Genomic DNA, 24,611 nt, shown 5'->3' with positions numbered 1-24,611 from the left:
TGGGCTATGTGAGTGACAGGGCTGGGGGGATGACAAGTAGCGAATGGCAGGAGAGCACCTTGGTGGGAGGTGGGGGTGTCCCTTGGACTCTGAATAGGGCAGTGCTCCACCACCGCAAAGCTGGCTCCGCCCCCTGGGGAGCGACTGATGACTCAGCCTGCACCTGGACCCGGACGGGCGAAGCGCTGTCCACAAGGTGATCCTGAAAGTACTTGTCCCTTGAATGCCGGCTCCACCTACTGTGGAGCGGCTGATGTGCCTGCCCCTCACACTGAAAGCAGAAGTCAGAGTACCCCCAACAAAGTGCTCAGGACTGAGAACGACTAGGCGAAGGCCCCCCTGGCCTGAAAGAACAAAAGAAATGTGGTATAAAAGTAGGAGCCCTGCTCCTTGCAAATCAGAATCCTGTTTTACCACAAAGAACCTCTGCCCGACTAGAAGGAGAAGAAGACGCTGGAGGAGCTGGCCTGCTGCTTGCCTTGCTGAGAAAGGAGAGGAAGAGACTTGCTGAAAAGACTTTACTGCTTTGTGCTTGAACATTCTCCAAGGGCTTGATCTGAGCTTGCCCCCTGAACTGAACCCCAGGACCAGTGGGTTCTCTGTGCTTTTGCTCGTCCTCCAATCGAGCCGTGTGTGCATCCCGCTGGAAAGAGACTGCGCCCCTCATCGCCCCCTCCTAGGGCCGTGACACTCAGGAGCTTGCCTGCCTTTACCCCGTGAGAGCCCCGCTCCGTCCGGAGCCGCTCTCTGTCCCCGGGCTAGGTTGCCTGCGCCCCTGTCACCGCCTGTCACTGGAGTGCGCTGAACGCGCTGTCACCCCTCCCGCCGGAATCCGTCCGACGACTGTGATATACGCCGGGTCATCCAGCTGCACTGTCCGTGCCCTGTGACCCCGCTTCGCTATCCCCGGACATCTCAGGCCGCGCCGCCCCCGCTGTGGAGACCCCCCTGCACCGCCGTGCTAAGGGTCGCTGGCCGCGCCTGCCTGTTGCCCACACCCGCTGATTGAGGATCCAAGAACACTTCCACAAAGCCGAGAGTCGCACCGATCGGTGCCGACTCTCTCCACGCAACAGTGCTACAGGAATTCCAGTATCGGGCTCGGGGCCCGCACCGCCTTACTTCCCCGTTAAATCCTCACCGCACGCCCGTCTCACCGCCGCTGCCCAGGAGCCACCGGGAGGAGCTGTGCACGGCGCGAGCGCGCCCACGACCGATGCGTGAGCCGCGGTAGGCCTGAAGTAAGTCAAGACTGGAATCTCCCAAGTGACATTGAGAGACGACGAAAGAAGTATTCGCGTAAAGAACTGTTTGCCTGCTTTAATAATCTGGTGGCATAGAAACAACGTTACTGGTCTTGTGATAAGTCTGCATATTGAGATAACTATTTTTACATAAAAGAACGTATTTTCACATACCGAAGCCTGGTGTCCGTTTCTTGGGGGGATTAATGTGTTTACTGTGTGTGATTATAATTGCTTAACCAACAACGCCTGAAGAATCGCCTTGGCTGCTCACGCCACGCACCTAGAGGGTGAGCAAGGGTCATTCCAAAAGGGGTTATCCTTTGCCCTGACGTGGAGGAGAGGGTCCCTGCTTGACACAAGGACATCCTTGCGCCAATCAGAGATCCCCGACTCTAACATTGTTGGCAGAGGCTGGGATTTCGGATTTGCATTTATAATTTGCATACAGTGAATTATTAATCACCAGATAGTGAGAGCAGACCAAGTAACGCAGCCACAGGTTTTTTTTCATTTGTGAACCGTTGAGACATCTGCCATTACTGCAGCCATGCCTGGCTCACTTCCTGCTGGAAGAGCACTCTCTGTGATTTCTGGAATGGATGAGGTGGATTGGGAGAAACTGGAGGACTGCACCGTGGAGCAATTGAAAGGCTACAGTGTGAAATTCAGGGTTCCCCATACTGGATTCAGGAAGAAGAACCAGTACCTCAAGGCGTTGAGAGCCTGGAAAGAGTCAAGAGACCCACAGAATGCGGGGGACATCGTTCCGCCCGACCACTTTGTGGAGCCCACCAGAGGCCTGTCCCCAGAAGAGCTGGCGGATAGGGCAGCAGACAGGGCGCATGCAATGGAGATGGCAAAGTTGGCAGGACAAATGGAAAAGCAGAAGTTGGCCTTGGAGGCACAACAACGCCAAATGGATCATGATCTGAAAGTGAAGGAGTTGGATCTGAAGGCGAAAAGTTTGGAAACCGCTCCTTCTGGTGGCAGCACTCCACCGGTGCAGGTAGAGTCCAAGGTGTACATCCCCAAAGATGTAGCAAAGGAGTATTTTAGAAAGGATGACATAGGGCAGTGGTTTAGAGCCTATGAGGTGGCCATGTCTTCACACCGGGTCCCTGAGAAAGACTGGGGAGCGGGGTTGTGGGGAAGGTTCCTTGCTGAAGGGCGTGACACACTGCTAGATTTACCCTTAGATCTCCAAGCCTCATACCCCCATATGAAGGAAGCTTTAATGACCAGGTATGGGTTAACTCCTGAGCTATATAGACAGAGGTTCAGGGAGACTAAGAAGATCCCTGAGAGTACGTATGTGGAGTATGTAACTTTTTTCTGCAGAGCACTGGATGGTTGGGTGAAGGGTAGCAAGGTGAATGATTATCAAGGGCTGCTTGATTTAATTGCATGGGAGCACTTGTCCAGTCAATGTTTTCCTGAGCTACGCCAGCACCTGATTGATAGCAAGCTGTCCAACCAGAGGAAGCTTGCTGAGGAGGCGGACCGCTGGCTCAGCACCAGGGTCCACAAGGGTCAAGTGGGAGACTCCGCCAAAGGTGGGCAGGGTCCCCAGCAGAAGAGTGGGGGGGACAAGGGTAAACAGAAAGGGTTCCAAAAAGGCCCCCAAAGTAATCCCCAAGGGAACCAGCAGAAGGGTTCTCAGCCTCCCCCACCCCCGCAGCAGAACGGGGCCCCGACAGGTAGGCCTGTTCCCAAGGGGCCCTTCAATTGTTACAAGTGTGGTGACCCGGGTCACATTGCCTCTGATCCTAAGTGTCGCCTGTTTGGTAAGACAGCACCCACTGGTGCTCCACCCCGGCAAGTAGCTAATGTTAATTTTGGGGAGGAGGTAGCAGTCCAGGGGGGTGGGGGTCCTGCGCATATGACCCTAGTCTCGCTAGGAGACAGTGAGATGGTCCCTGAAACCTACTTACCCTCTAACACTAAGAAATATGGGCAAGTAGTGACCATCAATGGAAAGAAGGTTGAGGCTCTTAGAGATACAGGAGCCAGCGTGACCTCGGTGAGGCAACACCTGGTGTCTCAAGAGCAGATTGTACCCAATGCCTACTATAGGGTTGTCAATGCTGACAACATGGAGAGTCGTTGTCCAATGGCTCAAGTTCCCTTTGAGTGGGGGGAGGTCTCTGGTACTCTACAAGTCGCTGTGAGAACTGACATGCCTGTAGACTGTCTGCTAGGGAACGACCTGGAGAGCTCCCCTTTGGAAAAGGTGGAGAAGACCACGCATCTGAGGATGGTGGGTCTACCCGACTGGGCGTGCGTGACCACCCGGTCCATGGCCGCCAGTAGGGGTGTTGAGAGGGTCCTGGAGCCTGAGGGAGAGGTCCAGGAACCGGCCTTAGGGAGAAGGCGCAGGAGGCGCGGGAAACCGGCCCCCGAAGTTCCCACGGCCCAGGAGGAAGCAGACCCCTGAGGGGGGATGCCCTGGAGCCTACCGGGGAACAGATTGCCGAACTGGGAGACCTGCCTGAGCTGACCCATTGGCAGCAAGAAGGAGGTCCCTCCAGGGAGGAATTCTGCAGGGAGCAGAAAGAATGCCCTTCTCTTGTGGGTATGCGGCAGCAGGCTGCAGACCAGGCCAATGGTGTTCAGGCCAAGACACACTACGTGTACTGGGAGAGTGACCTCCTGTATTCAGAGCCTAAGGCTGCTGAACCTGGGTCAGCCCGTGTGCTGGTGGTACCCCAGAAGTTCAGAACCTTCCTACTGGGGCTGGCTCATGATGTGCCTTTAGCAGGACATTTGGGGATGGACAAGACCTATGACAGGCTTGTCACCCACTTTTACTGGCCCCAAATTCACAAGAATTCAGATTCCTACTGCAGAACCTGTCAGACTTGCCAGGCAAGTGGTAAGAGCGGAGGGAAGCACAAGGCTCCTCTGCAGCCCTTCCCCGTGGTCGGTACGCCATTCCAGCGAGTGGGTATTGATATTGTGGGGCCTCTGGACCCCAAGACAGCCCTGGGCAACAGGTTCATCCTGGTCTTGGTGGACCATGCCACCCGGTACCCTGAAGCCATCCCTCTGAGGACAGCGACGGCCCCCGTGGTGGGACGAGCACTGATGGGAATTTTCTCCCGAGTGGGATTCCCTCTAGAGGTGGTGAGCGACAGGGGGACCAATTTCATATCCACATATATGAAATCCCTGTGGAAGGAGTGTGGGGTAACTTACAAGTTCACCACTCCTTACCACCCCCAAGGAAATGGGTTGGTTGTGAGATTCAACCGAACCCTCAAAGGCATGATCATGGGCCTAGACGGTCCAATGAGGTGTAAGTGGGACGTCCTCTTGCCATGCCTGCTCTTCGCTTACCGAGAGGTGCCACAGAAGTCTCTAGGGTTCAGCCCCTTTGAGCTTCTGTATGGTCACCCGGTAAGAGGACCTCTGAGTTTGGTAAAGGAAGGCTGGGAGCAATCTCCCAGGAAACCTCCCCAGAATGTATACAGTTACATGCTGGCCTTCCGAAACCAGACTAGGCGTTTCAGGCAACTTGCTGAGGCAAATCTGGAAGCCAGCCAGGAGGAGATGAAGCGGTGGTACGACCGGAATGCCACTCTGGTAGAGCTTCAACCTGGACAAAAGGTGTGGGTCTTGGCCCCAGTGGAGCCTTGTGCACTTCAGGATAAGTGGACAGGTCCCTTTGAGGTCGTGGAGCGCAAAAGTCCTATCACCTACTTGGTGGACATGCAGTCTCCCAGGAACCCTTTGAGGGTCCTACATGTTAACCGCCTTAAGCCCCACTTAGAGAGGACCGAAGTGGGCATGCTGCTGGCCACTGATGATGGAATAGAAGAGGAGACCGAGCCTCTTCCTGACCTCTTAGTAGCCTCTGAGAAAGATGGGTCAGTGGATGGAGTTAACCTCTCACCCACCCTGACGCCCGAACAACAGGAAGATTGCCGCCACTTGCTGGGGCAGTTTCCCGATAGGTTCTCCCTGGTTCCTGGTGTCACAGTTGGTGCGTCCATGATGTGGACACAGGAGACAGCTTACCTGTGAAGCACAAGGCTTACCGGGTAACTGACAGGGTCAAAGCTTGCATCAAGGAGGAGGTCTCCAAAATGCTTGCGCTAGGGGTGGTTGAGTCCTCCAGCAGTCCTTGGTCCAGCCCCGTGGTCTTGGTCCCCAAAGCTGCTGCGCCGGGAGCCACACCTGAACTCCGGTTCTGTGTGGACTACAGAGGACTCAATTCAGTAACTAAGACTGACGCGCACCCCATCCCCAGAGCTGATGAGCTCATTGATCGGCTAGGGGCTGCCCGGTTCCTCAGCACGTTTGATTTAACGTCTGGGTACTGGCAGATCGCCTTGACCGATGGGGCCAAAGAGAGGTCAGCATTCTCTACACCAGATGGGCACTTCCAGTTCCGAGTCATGCCATTTGGAATGAAGAATGCCCCTGCCACCTTTCAGAGGTTGGTCAACCAGGTACTGGTTGGGCTGGATGCGTTCAGTGCCGCCTACCTGGATGACATCGCAGTGTTCAGTGCCACCTGGCCCGAACACCTGCGCCACCTCTGGGAAGTGTTGATGGCTCTGCGCCGAGCAGGCCTCACGATCAAGGCAAGCAAGTGCCAGATCGGGCAGGGTGGTGTACTTGGGACACCAAGTGGGGAGTGGCAAGGTGGCACCCTTGCAACCCAAAATTGAGACCATCCTGGCTTGGGAGCCCCCCAAGACGCAGACCGCAGTGAGGGCCTTCCTGGGGCTCACTGGGTACTACAGGAGGTTTGTCAAGGGCTATGGAACGATTGTTGCCCCCTTGACAGAGCTGACTTCCAAGAAGCAGCCCAGGAACGTGATCTGGACTGACACCTGTCAGAAAGCTTTCGACACCCTGAAGACTGCCATGTGCACGGCGCCCGTGCTCTTGGCCCCTGACTTCTTCAAGGAATTCCTAGTGCAGACAGACGCTTCAGAGCATGGTGTAGGGGCTGTTCTCTCACAGATGACTGAGGAGGGCTGGGACCAACCCGTAGCCTTCATCAGTAGGAGGTTACTTCCACGGGAAAGTAGGTGGAGTGCAATTGAGCGAGAAGCATTTGCTGTGGTCTGGGCGCTGAAGAAGCTAAGACCCTACTTGTTTGGGTCTCACTTCCGGGTTCAGACGGACCACAGGCCCCTCAGATGGTTGATGCAAATGAGGGGTGAAAACCCAAAGCTGTTGAGGTGGTCCATCTCCCTACAGGGTATGGACTTTACGGTGGAACACCGTCCTGGTACAGATCACGCCAACGCTGACGGTCTGTCCAGGTATTTCCGCCTTAGTGACGAGGAACCCCCTGGGCAAGGGTAGTTCTCCCCACATTTCAGCTGGAGGGGACACGTGTTAGACCTGGCACCTTGGCGTGAGTTTCCCTTCCACTTTTTGATGGTGTGCCTCGATTGTTTTTCTGGTGTTGTCCGCTCAGGGCGCTGCGCCACGGCTAATCCGTGCCGCAGCGCAAGTGCTCCCTAAGATAAAGTGTACCTGTAATTGATGTTCATGATTGGTTTATTGGATTCACTGTCAGTCCCCAGTAAAGTGCACCCGGAGTGCCAGGGCTTGTGAATGCCAATGCCGCTAGTGGGCTGCAGCGCTGGTTGCGCCACCCACACCAGCGGCCATGTAAAATGTGTCCTGGGTCTGCCACTGCCGACCCCGCGTGCAGTCCCGTGCTGTCACGCTGGCTGGGCAAGTGCACACACTTGCCAGCCCCCACAACCTTCCCTTAGCCTCATGTTAGTCACCCCTATGGTAGGCCCGCGGGCAGGGTGCGTTGTAGGTGTAAGGTAGGACAGGCCCTGGTTGTGAAGCCTGTCCTACTAGTGAATCACCGCCATCTTCGTGGTTCGCTATTGCAAGGCTACCTGTTCCCCTTAGGCCAGATGAGCTGCTGGAATTATTACATCCTATAATCCCAGCAGGCTCAGGGAACATGGTAGAGAGATATGTTTAGTATGCCTGAACTCGGAATGATAAAATACTTCTTGTAGTCATGTTTATTTTACTATCCTGGGTTTGTAAATACGACTTTTAGAAAGTCCGTATTTACTCGCTTAACCATCTCAGCCCGCCTCTGCTGTGCGTGTATCTGACTGTCTGGGCTATGTGAGTGACAGGGCTGGGGGGGGATGACAGGTAGCGAATGGCAGGAGAGCACCTTGGTGGGAGGTGGGGGTGTCCCTTGGACTCTGAATAGGGCAGTGCTCCACCACCGCAAAGCTGGCTCCGCCCCCTGGGGAGCGACTGATGACTCAGCCTGCACCTGGCCCCAGACGGGCGAAGCGCTGTCCACAAGGTGATCCTGAAAGTACTTGTCCCCTGAATGCCGGCTCCACCTCCTGTGGAGCGGCTGATGTGCCTGCCCCTCACACTGAAAGCAGAAGTCAGAGTACCCCCAACAAAGTGCTCAGGACTGAGAACGACTAGGCGAAGGCCCCCCTGGCCTGAAAGAACAAAAGAAATGTGGTATAAAAGTAGGAGCCCTGCTCCTTGCAAATCAGAATCCTGTTTTACCACAAAGAACCTCTGCCCGACTAGAAGGAGAAGAAGACGCTGGAGGAGCTGGCCTGCTGCTTGCCTTGCTGAGAAAGGAGAGGAAGAGACTTGCTGAAAAGACTTTACTGCTTTGTGCTTGAACATTCTCCAAGGGCTTGATCTGAGCTTGCCCCCTGAACTGAACCCCAGGACCAGTGGGTTCTGTGTGCTTTTGCTCGTCCTCCAATCGAGCCGTGTGTGCATCCCGCTGGAAAGAGACTGCGTCCCTCATCGCCCCCTCCTAGGGCCGTGACACTCAGGAGCTTGCCTGCCTTTACCCCGTGAGAGCCCCGCTCCGTCCAGAGCCGCTCTCTGTCCCCGGGCTAGGTTGCCTGCGCCCCTGTCACTGGAGTGCGCTGAACGCGCAGTCACCCCTCCCGCCGGAATCCGTCCGACGACTGTGATCTACGCCGGGTCATCCAGCTGCACTGTCCGTGCCCTGTGACCCCGCTTCGCTATCCCCGGACATCTCAGGCCGCGCCGCCCCCGCTGTGGAGACCCCCCTGCACCGCCGTGCTAAGGGTCGCTGGCCGCGCCTGCCTGTTGCCCACACCCGCTGATTGAGGATCCAAGAACACTTCCCCAAAGCCGAGAGTCGCACCGATCGGTGCCGACTCTCTCCACGCAACAGTGCTACAGGAATTCCAGTATCGGGCTCGGGGCCCGCACCGCCTTACTTCCCCGTTAAATCCTCACCGCACGCCCGTCTCACCGCCGCTGCCCGGGAGCCACCGGGAGGAGCTGTGCACGGCGCGAGCGCGCCCACGACCGATGCGTGAGCCGCGGTAGGCCTGAAGTAAGTCAAGACTGGAATCTCCCAAGTGACATTGAGAGACGACGAAAGAAGTATTCGCGTAAAGAACTGTTTGCCTGCTTTAATAATCTGGTGGCATAGAAACAACGTTACTGGTCTTGTGATAAGTCTGCATATTGAGATAACTATTTTTACATAAAAGAACGTATTTTCACATACCGAAGCCTGGTGTCCGTTTCTGGGGGGGGGGATTAATGTGTTTACTGTGTGTGTGTGATTATAATTGCTTAACCAACAACGCCTGAAGAATCGCCTTGGCTGCTCACGCCACGCACCTAGAGGGTGAGCAAGGGTCATTCCAAAAGTTATCCTTTGCCCTGACGTGGAGGAGAGGGTCCCTGCTTGACACAAGGACATCCTTGCGCCAATCAGAGATCCCCGACTCTAACACCATGTGGTTTACATGCATTTTTAGGGGCGTGGCTACCAATGAGGCTGGAGGTGCAGTGGTATTGAGGCCTTCAGGGTCTGACCCCCGATTATTGTTTCATTCTCCTAGCCGTCCAGGCGCAAGGAAGGCATTGCATTGGCCTTGCTTGCGCACAAGCCCATTACATGCTTCGCTACGTCACAGTGCTTTTTAAAACTTGTGGTCGCGTGCTAGTTTTATTTCAGTTTACCTGCGAGGTGCAAGGAATACAGTTAACTTTACTCTCTGCTCGGGAAGGGAAGAAGAAATGCAAACATACTGCTGAGACGTCAAACGGATTACATTCAAAATAACGACCTTTCGCTTGTGACAGCTCAGATTCCACGAGAGAAGATAGGGCGCCCTAACTTGGGGTTTGAGGCTGGAGAGGGCTGTTCTTACTGGGGGTGCAGCGATACAACGATGCATAATAAACTAAATTCGGCGTTAAAGAATTGTACCAGATTATAAACATTTCAAATTCCCCCCTCAGTATCTCAGCGCTGCACGTTATCATTGGAGCAGTACGTTTGTGCTACCTTGTATCATTGTAGATGCCGAGGGCATTGCGTAAATCGAATAAATAAACTAAAATAAGAAGTAACAAGACTGACCCAGTCTCTTTCGACTGCTTTCCCTTCCTGGAACTCATGTTTGCAATAACCAGATCTTTTCCTCTGGGCGAAGCGCTTAAGTGAGGCAGACCTGGGCTATCTGGCGGGCTGATTATCCACAGGTCTGAATAATTAAAGTAAATTAGCACCTGCTGAATTTGGGTGTTAAAAAAAACAAGCATTGGCCGCACGCGCGCCTCGCGCTTAAAGTTAAAAAAAAAACAAAAAAAAAAAACACAAGCCTGGCGGAGCGTGGCGCGCGCGCTTGGGGGCGCGGACCCTTTGAAGTGCTCTCAAAAAGCGGAGTGCATGGCGGCACAAAGCGCGTGATTGTGCGCGTGCTAGCAATGCAATCCGGCTTTTGGGAACACTTTTAAAAGCTCCTATAGTCTCGCTTTGCGATCGCTTACGCGATAGCAAGGCGAGACCTAAAAAGACTTCAACACAAACTCCAGGTGAAAGATCCAAGTGAACTAATGTTTAGAGATGTTACCTAGAATTACAAAGACAGGTTTATATGGTTCGTGGAAAAGATGAACGAGTTCATTTTGTCCTAAAAGACTGTAAAGATAAAGACAGTGGAAGAGCGTTTCAGAGTCTGTGAGCTGAAAATGCAAATCTAAAGCCATGAATATGGGGCCTCTCAAATCAATAGGCAACACCAAAGTACAAAGCACCTGGCAGATGGTTTGGAGCAAAAATACATCTTGCCCCATTCTTTGTTAATATATAAATAAAAGCTGGACCCAAGTATGGGAACCAACTTCAAAGTGGTTTTGTAGGGAATAGGAAATGCTGCTCACAATCCGTTCTAGAAAGAAAAAAACATGCTCACAGCTGAAAACCATTCTAGGGAACTCCAGATGTTGGTGGGATGAACCACAGGATTTTCATCCTAGAAAATGATGTCTTACAAAAATAGCAACAGGTACCACGGAAAAGAAGAAGAATACCTTTCAGCTAGTATTGAATAGTGTAAAAACCAGAACTATTTACAAAAGCCTGAAATATAGATTATGCACGTTCACTACAATCAAGTCTAACATTACAAGCATGGTGTTGTCAGAGGGTTCCCCATCATTATCCCTTTGAATCACACTTAATTTCTGACTAGTGACCTTTTTCTACCACCATGTTTTAAATGTACCAACATTTACAGCTATTTTGCCTGTGACATTTCTACTCGGGCAATAAGGGCCATATATAAGTGGAATAAAGAATACAGATACAAATGGAATTGCCACCGGGTAAAGTGGTGATTTTGACAAGATTACACATTTTCTACAAGGGTCTATAACTCAGGGCAAGATTGTCTAGAAAGAGAACACAATTTTGACTTTGCAAAATCCCAGTTCGCCAGTCATATCTCCCCTGCCCAGAAGTGTAAATTTTGTGAAAGATAAAGAATGGAAAAAGAGCTAGGGAAAACCTAAACCCCCGCAATCTACAAAACACATACAACATTCACTGCAGAAAGCATCCACTACTGCAGAACTACTTTGCAGTATTAAAAAAAAAGTTCACATAAAATATTATATGTCAAACAGCAACAAGTAAAACATTCAAAGAGCCTTCAAACTCGGATGATGCAACTTTTGCTCACTGGATAACAGAATGCAGTGCATCTGCAAACCACATCATACTGGACATTGGGAACGTGTTACTCGTGAGTAACATACCCCTCACTGCTCAGAAAGTAGTCTCTCCTACTAAAGAATAGTCTTAAAACTGGAAACCCCTTGAAAGTCTATTAGTTTATAAAATTCATTTGCTGTGAAAATTGTACTGAGAAGATTGACAACACACCATAGAATACAAGCACACTTACAAAAGGCCTGTTTTTGGGTTCTCCTTGATGTGCAACACCCAAAAAGCAGACGGCTATCAGGTGCAAGTTCTTCAGACCGGATTGTGCTCATGTTTTGGGTGTTCCGCATGGCGACACCCTTCATCATGGTCTGCTGTAGAATGCTCACCAGGGATCAACAACTGTCTGGAAAAGAAACGTTCACTACCTGAGCAGCCCGCCTCAAACCGGTTTCAGAAAAGTGACTGCAGGATCAAAATCCCCAATCTGGAAATGGACTATCAAAAAGGAACTGAAACCTTCCAAAAAGGTATTCATGAAATGTTAATTGACCGAACAGGTGGCACTCCACAGAGTGTCAAGGGTTCTTGTGATCCGGGCTGGGGCAGGGTCAGCCAGTCTCCCAGAAACGATGGGGCATCACCTGAAGTTTGCATCTTTGCATCTGGTGTGGGCCAACCTTGGTAGAGGGCCTGATTGGTTTGCAGAGGGAGGGCTGTGGTGGGCACCTCTGCTGGAGTAAGGCTACCTGGATTGGTTTGCAGAGGGAGGGCTGTGGTGGGCACCTCTGCTGGAGTAAGGCTACCTAGAGAAGAAGCTCAGCAGCAGTGCCTGTGAGGTGGTAACTGTCCAGGGTTGTAGACTGGCAAGAGGGATGGCGCAGGGGCCAAACCGAGTGCTAGAGTGGATCATCCTACATCCGTATTTGGCGCTGTGCTGAAGGAAAGCAAGAGTGGACTGTTGCCATAGTCAGGCCGGAGTGGTGGGACATTGCAGGAAATTACCCGAGTATTGAAGTGGGTCTTCATGGGGCCTGCTACAGACTGGTGCACTGCACCAACAGCGACCTTGACTGCAGCCCACGGTCGCCCTATGCTGTGCCCGAGGATTGGTCACTGGTGCAAACACCAGCCATGAGCTCTGCCTGCCCGCAACAGATTACCACACCGAGAACTCGAGGGTGGGCCCTTTAATGTTTGGACGGGGTTTTGTACTGGGCCAGTTTGCTCCTGTGGAGCTTACTGCTGCAACCATAGACAAGCTGAGGCATTTGGGGTTTCCCCAGCACCATCAAAGAGAGGCCAGGCAAGCCCACAGTACACCACGGGGATGAATTTGCACCGGGATCCCATCGTTATGAGTGAAGGTAAACCTGAGCTAGTTTGAGACAAGCTCACACGGGGAAATATAACTGAGACTAAGGCCTAATTCTGAGGCGAACTGAGATCAAGTGCCCCAAGATGAGTCAGAAACAGCCTTTGCATTCGATTTCACTATAAGCCTGCAATTGTGATTTTGCCTTGATCACTATATTAAAGCCTTTCACCCACATAACCCTGTGGCCAGGTTTATATCCTCTATGTGTAGTACTGCCCAGTGGATAATATATGGGATAAAGTAACCCCTGCCATACACTAAGGTTATTGCAAGTCAGCGAGGATTTCCATGACCATATAGAGGAAGTTCATTTATAAGGTCATGGAACTTTGAGGCGACTTGAAATATCCTTTCAATGTACCGCTGAGTGTATTTTATTCCTTATAATACATGTTCACACCATCATCTTTCCCTCAAGATGATTAAATCCTCGCTCATTCATATTCTTTACAGACAAGAGGAATACAAGCAGAATCTGTAATACAAAATCAAACATTAAAAAGCTTTTAGTATTTTTTGCAAAACAATATTAATCAGTTTAATGTAACTCAGATTCAAAAATATTCTGCACCTCAGAACGTGACGAAACATTAAGTAAGGTCACCTTTGCTGTCATCTATGGTTTTGCATAAATAGCTCCTTTCTTCTAATCACTTTATCTTTTTAGGAAAAGCTATGATAAGTAGCAAAAACCAGTTCTTTTTTTGCTCCTTTACACTTGAGCTATAACTATGCTTCATGAATGGTATTTCCCACGGCATATGGCAAGTAAGAACTCAAGTGTAATAACTTATTACCGTGGACTCATTACAAGTAGCTTGTAATACGGGAATCAGAGATGGCATTTTCCACAGGAAATGCAGTCTCCCATGCATTCCAAAGTATTTCCTTTTTAAGTCGCAGCCTACCAGATAGTGCAGCTGTCTGGTTTTGCTAAAGGTATCTTAAGGACATTCAGAAAGTTGACCTAAGAATGCATTCCACCCGTGGCTTACCATCCTTTGGCTTTGTGGTTTGTAACTCACATTTTCTGGATTTCTATGTGCTTTAGGCTGTCCAGCTTGAGTTTGTCCCTCCCACTCCCTAAACTTTGTTTACCGTGTTATTCCACGAACTTCCTCTGTAAACAGGCCTTTAAATCTTGTTCTTATCTTGTTATATTTGCTGTGTGTTAAAAGACCGAGGTCAAATGTCAGGCTCTGTCAGCTAGGGAGCTTGGTGTTTATTTTTCCTTTCTCTGACTTCAAAGTGAGAGGATTTACGTAATAATCATGCTGGCTAGTGGGGGCTGCTTGAGGAAGGATGTACAGATTTTTTTCTAGCACACAACCAAATTTAAATGTCTTAAACAAATCAATACATTGTGTGAACACATTTGCACACATTGTTGTTTGTGCACTGTAGACTTATCAGTCAAACTGTATGGGAGTGTAAATGTAATGCCCATTTCAATTGATGAGGTGTTGTCTGTAATGGCAATGCGCTACCATACCATGCATACTCCACAAAACTCCACTCCACTCTACTCTGCAGCACTCCATGCCACTGCACTCTGCACCACTCCACACTGCGTCACTGCACACTTCTCTGCACGATTCCACTCTACACCACTCCACGCCAATGCACTCTACCTCACACTACTCTACTATGCACCACTGTACTCTACAACACTTTGTGCCACTTTACTCTATATCACTCTTCTCTGCAGCACTGCACTCAACAACAATGCACTCTACTCTGCACCACTCCACTGTTTGCCAGTGGACTCTGCCAATTCACTCTACGCCACTCTACTCAGCAGCACTACACTACTGAAACAATCTAGTGCACTGCACTCTGTGGCACCTCTCTCAGCGCCACTCTACGTCCCTGCACTTTATGCCAATGCACTCTACACCCCTTTACTCAAAACCCATGCACTATACGCCAATCTACTCTGCACAACTTCACTCTATGACACTATACTCTACACTACACCATTGTACAATCACAGCACTCTATGCCACTCTATTCCACTCTGCACCACTGTACTCTACGCAACTGCACTCTACACCACTATTCTGCACCACTTCACTCTGCCCCGTATACTCTACAATACTGCACACTACTACACTCTACACCACTGCACTCTACGCCACTTCATTCTACTCTGAAACAATCTTCTCTGTCATTGCACTCGAAGCCTCTCCACACCATGCCGCTCCATGCCACTGCACACTTTGCCACTTTACTAAAAAATAATACACTTTACAACTCTACACTCTATTGCAATCTACTCTCTACCACTGCATGCCACGATACTCTACGCCACTCTACGACTCTGCACTCTACTGTGCACCACTGCACTCTTCACTACTCCACAACACTGCTTTCTATGCCACTACTTTATACCATTCCACCATGAACCACTCCTCTACACCACTACTCTATGCCACTGCACTTTATGCCACTACAATCAACACTGTGCCACTCTACACCACTGTGCTCTACTATGCACCCTTATACTCTACCCTGCGCCACTCAGAAACAATCTACTTTATGCCACTGCACTACATGCCACCCTACACCACTGCACTCTACTCTGCACCACTCTACTCTAAACTACTGCACTGTAAGCCAATTCCCTCTCCACCACTTTACTCCAGACCAATGCACCCTATGCCACTGTACCTATGCCAACTACTTGCAACACTGTCCGTTACACCACTATACTCTACAATATTCTACTCTATGCCACTGCACGCTACGTCACTCTACATCATTGCACTCTACGCCACACTATTCTACTCTGCACCACTGTACTCTACGTCACTGCTTTCTGCACCACTCTACTCTGCACCACCCTATGGCCCTGCACTCCGACATTCTACTGTGCATGACTTCACTCCATTCCACTGCAGTCTACTCTGCACCACTCAACTCTATGTCACTCTACACCACTGCATTCTATGCCACAATACTCTACCCTGTGCCACTATACTCTAGGACACTACTCCACTCTATTCTCTGCCATTGACCTCTACGTCACAGCAATCTACTCTGCACCTCTACTCTATGCCACGCCACTACACTCTACGCCGCAGCACTCTACACCACTTTACTCAAACCCAGTGTACTCTACACCAATCTAGTCTGCACAGCTGTACTTTACGCCACTTCACTGTAGGCTGCTCTACTCCACTCAATGATCTCTACTTCATTCAACTCTGCTCCACAGACACTCGACACCACTCTAAGCCCCTCCACAGCACTGTTCTCCACTCCATGCCTTTCTGACACTACTCCACTCTACACAACTCCCTCTTTGCCACTCCATGCCACTTTACTCCACTCTATTCTATGACACACTACTCCGCTCTACTCCATTCCACTCTATGACAATCTACTCCCCTGTACGACACTTTACAACACTACTCCATTCAACAGCCTCTACACCATTCCACTCTACACCACTCCGACACTCTATGCCACTCCCCTCTACGACACTCCTCAACTCTGACACTGTGCTCCACTCTATGCCACTCAACTCTACTGTTCGCTACTTCATAATACTCCACTCTATGGCTGGCCACCCTCCTTCACTCTACTAACTTCTACCCATGCTAAACAGCAGTCACTCTGCTGTACACTGCTAAAACATATTGACAAAGTCAAAAGCTCCTCCATAGACAAAGCCTATTGGCTTTGCCAATGCTGGATTCATTATGAGGAGTACTGGATTGGGCAAACCATTATTTTGCTTTGGAGGGGGAGAGAGGGGTGTTTGTTAAGCTCTGGGTCTATGTCCTCAAGACTTCCTTCCTGAGAAGCCTTGGGCAGGCATTCACTCTACTAACCTGGGTGTATTTAGCGATTAGTTTTCAATATCCTGGTACATCAGGCTGGGTCCTGCGTCTCTGGTCCTGCTCTCCTGCCTCAGACTCCAGGAACAGGAAGCAGGCAGCCAGGCTTTCTCCCACAAGCCAATCACAACGCTGTAATGCAGCATTGAGATTGGTCCGAGCAATGTGACACAGTGCTTCAGCCAGGGGCTGGAGTGGTGGGCAGGTTCGCTATGCTGGCTGTAATGCAGCCTGCATGGAGAACGGGGAAAGTGCGCAAGACTGATTTGGGCGGCCCGAGACGGTTGACCAAACAGTCATTGCATATTTAGGAGTGGGCAAACCACTCCTCCCCTACTCCGAGAGCAGAGCAGCCCCGCCCACCTTCCCACCTGCAAAGCAGCAGGACACCAAGCATAACATGATCATAATTAAGTTATTATCATTTTATGTTTCTACTTGCCACTTCTTAAAAAAAGCAGCTATGTGATGCTCCTCCACCATGGCGGAGGAGCCATCACAGCTCCTAACTTGGTTTTGGCAAGTAACCCCTGCTTGTCCCAGGAGCGACGGATATTCTGAAAAGGGATGATAGAAAATGCTTCCTAGTGTAAGATATGGAACCTATACCAAAAGAAAGAGAAGAGAAAATTATGCTACCCTTGCCGGGGTGCCACGGCCAATCTTTAAGACCTCAAAGTTCAATCCTTCACATGCATCCCCTGCTGTGGGTTCATTATACAGAGGACTACGCGTCTTTAAAAGCCAGTTATGTCAAAGAATTCAAGCCATATTAACATAGGACTGAAGGCCCAGGGCTAACTTTTAACCAGCAGCAGGCGACCAAAAATATTAATCATGTTCCGTGTGGTAAAGCACTTTCTTGGCAGACCAGACAGTATCTCAAAAAGACAAAATAAGATGAATACCCCATGTCAAAAATGAAATACCCCAAGGTACCCTTACCAATATGGATCACATGAGATACATATTCACCCAAGATCTCGAATCCAAATGAAACTGAATGGTGCTCATTTGGATAGCAATGCTAAATCGGGAGGGGAACCCATTCGCAGAAATAACCTTTTAACTGGGCGGTACCTCGCAATGTAGCATTTTTGATTGGGTAAAAAACACACACTCCAAAATACTTATCGCATGCATTTACAATTAACATTTGAATGAGTTTCTTGCATGCTGTGATGCAGTTCTTCCTTATCAATTTGTTAAAAATAAATTATAAATGCAGTTTTACCGCTGTATTCACACTGTGTGCTATTGGTAATATGCACATTTTGCCAGGTCAACCAACACTTTAAAAAGTGACAATATGTATGACTCGTGGTAAACACTGCATGCCAATAAATTGGCAATGCTCCTTGCATCAAAAACAGTTATCATTTAATGTAGAGGGCTCCGTTCTTAAAAAATAAACCGTACATCTTTTCTGTGGGTATACTTCCTCAATGGGGTGCAGATTCACAGGGTTTTCAATCCAGAAAGGATTTTCAGAGTGCTCTTGGAAACCTGTGAAAGGTGCAGCTTTACAGGAGTTTACTGTAAAAGGGTTTATAAATACCCATTGCATGCTTACAAAGTCAGTTCTGTTTTTAATTACACATAATGTACAACTCTGCATTCATTAATGTCTTTACGTTTGTGCAATGACACTTATTTTTTTCATTTCTTCTCTCTGAAGGGAGTATATTTTACCCGAGGGTTGACTCCTATTATACACCTCCCTGTCACCCCATCGCTCCAGAATGGTAGTGTTCTCTTTCCATCCCACCTTTGAAACAGATTTACTACTATGATTGCAAGGAGTCACTTCAAGGTTTCCTGGTGAGACTGAATCATGGAAAAGTTTGAAAATGCCAACAAAATTAGTGGGTTTGTTCCTAAAGCTTTCAGGGCATTTGCCACCAATGGGAGATGATTTACTCGTGCAATATTACCTCATACTGCAATATTACCATGCATTAGGACCTTTCTATACAAGCACAAATTCACTTTTTGTGAACTGAATTTGTACTGGTAAGTCAACCAATTTACATTTGTAAATTCAAGTTACTTACACGGCTTTCTGAATCGGGCACAGAATCAATATTGAACCATGTGCAGTTCACCTACCTCTGGTATACTTGGAAATAAGTGCGATGCTTTATTTGTAAAGCCAACAAATGTTTGATGTACATGTGTAAATACTCCTTTCATACACCATTGTTCAATGCTCTCAGTGTAGAGGACAATGAGTAATTGCAAATCAAGCCAGCAACGCGATTATGGTCAATTTAGAAAATTCCCTCACTGTTTAGACAGCAAAAGGAAAACAAAACACAGTCCTCTATGTTAAAATAAATAGCAGTAGTTTGTCAGACGGAATTACCTAATGGTAGTCTGAATTTGAAGACAACAAATGCTGCCAGAACAAAAACTCTTGATCAGCCTTTTTATTGCTCGTTTTTTTAATATCTGAACTCTTTCGAGGTTATCTGGGGCGCTGCAGCCCCTGCCGCACCCCTACCTTGAGCATCACTGGGCATAGGTGAATTTGGTTTTGGTGGGATTAAATTTAAGGCAGGTGACTGACATTAGGTTTTGGGTGGGGGAGCTCCTTAGTCATTGGATGCTGATGTCAAAGACTACTCTTGTTGTGCTTGCAAGACAGGTACCCGGTAGGGATAGCTGTAGAGTGGCTACACAGAGAACACCGCATGTCAGCACTACAACCTTGACGCTTACTCTCAAAGAATCGCACTGTTAAGCCAAAAAGGTCCAAGAATCCTATTTTCCTACAATGGTACTGGCTGCAGTTTATCCTCTTTCTCTTACTGCGAATCAGCCCATTAGTTGGAAAAATGGAACGCCAGCGTCGGAGTGGACAAAGTTACCTTTATGTTTGGTCTCTGAGTCCTATTTCAAGGTTCTCTCTTATTCTAAATACCCCCATCCTTTGCTATTGGACAAACATTTGCACAATTTGGCTCTTATCAGGAGAAATTGGTGCAGGTGTGCACCTGTGCAAGGCTAGAGGTTTATCTGATAAACATCAAAAACAGTTACAGGTTCTACCCTCAGATGGAACTGTCCCTTTAGCATTGTCGTCACGGGGACACATTCTATGTGGCGCGCTTTATCCAACAGCTCATCGACAATGACTTCACATCACAGCCCCTTGGAACTGCCACCATGGGACGCATCCTCAATGAGGGAACTTGCAATGCTCCGCAACCAGGATATAAGGTACTTTGTTCAGTGAGCCTAACTGGAATCCTATATCCGGTGCCTGCCCCATCACAACTGGCCCGAACTTGTGACTTTGTCCTGATCTGACGCGACCAGATAACCACAGTTGGTACTTTGTGCTTCTAAGCACTATTTTTACCTGAATAATTACATTTGCATATCTCCGGTTCTACTGACTGGACTTTGTTGTTTTGGTCTTAAATAATGTATTAAATTGAACTCTTGTTTTTCTAAATTGGTGTAGGATTTTTCTTGCATTGTTTTGACTTTATTATTATTTGAAGTGCCTCATAAGTACTTTATACATTACCTCTAAATTAAGCCGGAGTGCTTTGTGACAAGTTACAAGAAGGTTAAGCAAAGGTTAATTTGGGGTTGCTTGTGACTTCACCCCGGCAGGAATTGTGGTTGCCGCTTGGGTAGGGTTTCACCCCCCTCAACCAATAACTCATTTTCCTACAAGCACCCTTTGCCTCAATATCCTGCGAACCGCTGACCCACCTGAATACTGACTGGACCCCTATCACGCTGGTTTTCCCATCACCAAGCGTAAGAGTGAGACTAGGGATAAAGATGAAAAATACTGAAAGATGTTGGAGATATTCAAAAATTTGGACTAAAGACATTGAAGACTAGACTGAAAACCAAAAACAACCCTGGCAAAAATAATGAAACCAGCTAAAGGCATTATTATGGCTGGGTCATAGCAGCCAATCCATATCTGAAAGTAAGCCCTAGACTGCAGCTCAATGGGAAAATGCCCAAGTGGCAGAATGTCCAATCCAACCAGAAACTTACTGCAACAGAGAATACCGGGGCCTTTCGGAAGCAGAAGTAATAGGCTCAGGTACGGTTGTTTTCCAAACCCAGATAGTGTGCTAGCCCAGATGGATAAAGCACCATTTCATTAGCTGAACTAGATCAGTCAGCTCCACTAGGCTCAGTCAAAGAACAATCAAACATGAGCTATTCGCTGTTTACGCTACCCTTGCAGCACAATCACACCCCAAGACATAGGAGAGGTGGTAATTAGCCCATGAAGTATAGGGCCCGGTGATACCCCTGCAGCACAATCACCCCCAAGACATAGGAGAGGTGGTAATTAGCCCATGAAGTATAGGGCCCGGTGATACCCCTGCAGCACAATCATCTTCCAAGACATAAGAGAGGTGGTAATTAACCCATGAAGTATAGGGCCCGGTGACACCCCAAGCAGCGGGACGCACTTCCCTTATAGGACTTGGGCTAGGTAGCATGTCAGAAGGCTTTCATCCCACAGCAGTACACCTGTAGAGAAAACTGAAACACATTTAGGTTTTGGCAGCCGGTCTCTCTGGGACCCATCCTCAGGAAAAACCATGCACTAATACCACGCTAACTCAGTGGGCCACGGCATGTCCGAGAGCATCTGGAAAGCCATCACCTGCAGACGTGCTCTACACCACACAGCTAAGAGACCAAGCCAAGTAATTCGTGAGTGTGCACGATTACATTTTTTTTACATTGCTACATTTCCCAGAATGCAGTTAGTCATACTGTCCCTAATGACAGGAAATTATGTGGCAACTTTAACTTGACAATTAAAGGAAGTCCAAGACTAAGGGGTCCCAGGTGACATGGAGCAAGTGGTAACAGTTTACACAGCGTCGACAACCTATATCCCAGTCTCAACAGAGCAGTCAACTGGTCCCATATCAGCAGAGTGATCTTCAGGCGGACCTTTTTTTCAGCTAGCAACAGACATGTTACTATGGGGATATGTGAAACTACAAGCTCCAGCATGCAAAACGGTATTCACTGAAATAAAAACAGGACTGGCTGAGATCATCCTAAATTGGCGGCCATGGCAAATATACAATTAATTTAGAACGAGTAGTGTTCTAAAAGTTGGAAATTATCATCAGCCATCTTTGCAAAATTCAATACAGCATGGTCTCAAATTGTTCCATCTCAGGTGAGTAATGGAGTCAGTTCATGGTTTTCTCTGTTCCTTGTAGTACTTGTAGTTTCCCCCACTATTAGTGCAGCAACACGTTCCAGAATATATATAATAAAAAGGGGCAGATTTATAAGCCCCTTGCGTGACTTTTGCACCGCTGTTGCGTCACTTTTATGACACAGCCGTGGAGTAAATATTTCAGCCTATTTACAACGTGACGCATCTGGGGAGATGCGTCACGTTGTAAAGCCCTGCGTCAGATTATTCCTGCGTCAGGTAATATCTATGCAGGGTGGGCATTCCCACGCAAAAAGCCATGTAGAACTGACGCAGTGAAGTCTACCAGATTTCACTGCGTCACTCTACGCCTTCACTGCATCAAAATCCCTACTCCTGCTCAGACCAGACCAGACCACGCATAAGAAATGACAGAGCTTTTTGAATGGGGCTCAACCATCTATTGTGGCACATTGCTGGAGTCGCGTCACTTTCATGAGCAACTCCAGCAATGCATCACTTTTGCGCCAACAGATGCGTCAGAATGTCAGACACATCTGTTAATCCTTGCGCCATGGAGCACTGTATTGTAAATACAGCGCATCTATAGTGGCACACGGACATTCGGCGCTGACTCAAGGAAACTGACATCTATGCAGATGCGTCAGTTCCTTGTAAATCTGCCGCATATGTTTTTTTAAACAAAGAGGTTACGGAGGCAGCTCTGCAGTAGGAGTTAAATATAATTATGTGGCTGATGCAAAAGAGTCCCCGTTTAAAGTGTCTTATCTTGGGAAGAAAAAAAAGGTAACTAAAAGAGTGTAGAGTATGTAAATTATAGATGCACGTGGGAGTTGTCAAAATGAACCTTTTTTGATAAGCAACCCTCGCTTGTTCAGACGCCGCAACAAAACACGCGAGATTCATTGGACTCAGTACGTTTTCAAATGGTCTCAAGGAAGAGAACTACAGCAGAGTTAGAGAAATTGTGAAGAGATCGATATATAAAACGTACTAATACTCTAAAACCCTTAAAATGATTCCAACTGAAACGTAGGTCACAATTAAATTGAACTAAAACTGCCCACTATCGCCAGTCCCTAACTCTGGTGCATTCAATTAAAATTCAAGTCATTTCAGCAGGTTTTTAAAGCGCAAGCGGTGTTCATCATGTTGAACCATCTTAGATGTCCTCGAATACAATAGTTTCCGCACAGCCTCGTCGCCATTCAACAAATCACAACAGAAAAAGGTTTTATCTTTTAAAACGGACTCACCGGCTTAGGCAAGGAGAACTCATTCAGAACACCAACCTAGCCAGGAAGTAACCTGCTTCCTGGTTACTCAGGAGTAAAAACCAAAAAAAAGGAGGTAGTTCAGTCTTAAAAACATACGGCGGGTGCGAAGCCCCACCCTGTTCTTTTCAGGTACGGGCCCTCGGGGCACATCCGAGGTTTCCCAAGAGGCGCAGCGCACCAAGAGAGGCGCGGCTCGTTGTCATTCCGAATTAAATGACTTCATTCATTTGAATGATCTTGGAAACAATTTACTTTGAACAGAAGGCGTAAAAGAACAGGTGGTCCATTCGAATCTGCTTGCGTTTTCTCAATTTGCCAATCCTCTTCAGCGTCAGCGGTGTGTTTGCTCAGAAGACCCACCCAGGACTGTCGAACAGGTTTTTCCTTATCAGTTCACGGCACGGATGCATGAGTCTGAATGTGAACTGAGGGATGTTACCCTGCTGTCTCTCCATGGGGAACTCAAAATCCTTCACAATTCATTTAATCCGCCTAAGCCCCCAAAACACCAGGGCTGTCAAATTCCACATCCGGTAGTGTGACTAGCGTTGCTACTTGTTTTTTTTTTTGCATTGCCACACACTTGCCTTTTGTGACACAGTTAGCTCGCTTAAGACAAAAGAATGTTGCATTCTGGTATATGTAGTTTTAGTTTTACCAAATAAGCTTGGGCTAAAGAAAAGGTGTTACTTGACATGGGATGGAAGCTATGCTGTTTGTAGTCTTTCTACCACTGCATTCATACTTGAAAAGAGCAAAAACTAGTTGGACAAGAATGCATAGCAAATAAGAATTGGCAAAGGCAACAGGTCTGGCTTACACCAATACGTGGGTAGAGGCTTCAGTCAGTGCAGTCAGCCACCCATCCATCAATACACTTAGTTACTCCTTACCCCACACACAAGCTCAGCATCAATGAAGAGGCCCCCACAGTTAGCAGCCAGACCTATTGGCTTTGTTGCAAGTTTGTGAGGGGTGAGTGGCGACTCTTAGTGTTACTGCTAGTCTGTGAGGGGCACAAGGTTGCTTTTGGCAGAGTGATATTCCTGCTCAATGGAGGGTGTGAGAATGCAGGGCTCTTGGTAATGCGAGACTGCTAGCATGCTAGCAGTTGAGAGCTCTATTAGTGGTATCATGGTCCTACTCTATGACCTGCGAGTGCTGTAGGTATTGTGTGACTGCTAGTCTGTGAGATGTGTAGTTGTGCTTCTGGTAGTGGGTGACTGCTGTTTTGATGGGTTTGGGAATGCTGTCAGTATTGCAAAAGTGCTAGAATGTATATGTTTCCGGTAACGTGTAACCGGAACGTGTGTCTGTTCAAGTGGGAGTGCTGTTGGAATGTAGGGTGTTTTTATATTTCTCCACAGTGGCAGCTGGCACAGGTAAACGCAGTGGGCAGTGGGGCGAGGCGGGAGGGGGAGAAGTTGACAGACGACGGAATAGCTATAATTAAATAAATAAAACCTATTCTCTCGGCTACCCCCCCATGCCGCGCCCTGCCACGCGCACCGTGCTTACCTGGGCCGGCGGCTGCTGTTTCACCATAAAGTCTCTACCACTCCCCTTGCAAGCATGCTGTGTACACCTTTAATGACAGATAAGTCCAACTCTTGAAACAACCAAGCTGAATTCTCTTCCTCCGCTTGTGAACCATCATGGTCTGCTTTCTCCAATAGGGCTGTCTTTAGATAGTGGGGGCATAACATCAAAGCCAGGTG

The 24,611-nt window shown here is 48.5% G+C and overlaps 1 protein-coding gene across 1 annotated transcript in view; it reads right to left on the bottom strand.

Moving 5' to 3' along the window:
• Positions 1–23,202, bottom strand: part of LOC146857344 (cell cycle control protein 50B-like) — a 112,134-nt gene extending 88,932 nt beyond the window's left edge. Inside the window, exon 1 of the mRNA XM_085647834.1 lies at positions 22,873–23,202. The gene's annotated coding sequence lies outside the window, so the exon portion shown is untranslated. The remainder of the gene's footprint in view (positions 1–22,872) is intronic.
• Positions 23,203–24,611: the final 1,409 nt, after the last annotated feature.

This window comes from Triturus cristatus, chromosome 3_2 (assembly GCF_964204655.1).
Source record: "Triturus cristatus chromosome 3_2, aTriCri1.1, whole genome shotgun sequence".
In the NCBI taxonomy this organism is placed as follows: Eukaryota; Metazoa; Chordata; class Amphibia; order Caudata; family Salamandridae; genus Triturus; species Triturus cristatus.
Note: the sequence above shows the minus strand (reverse complement) of the source record. Positions and strands in the feature narration are given on the sequence as shown.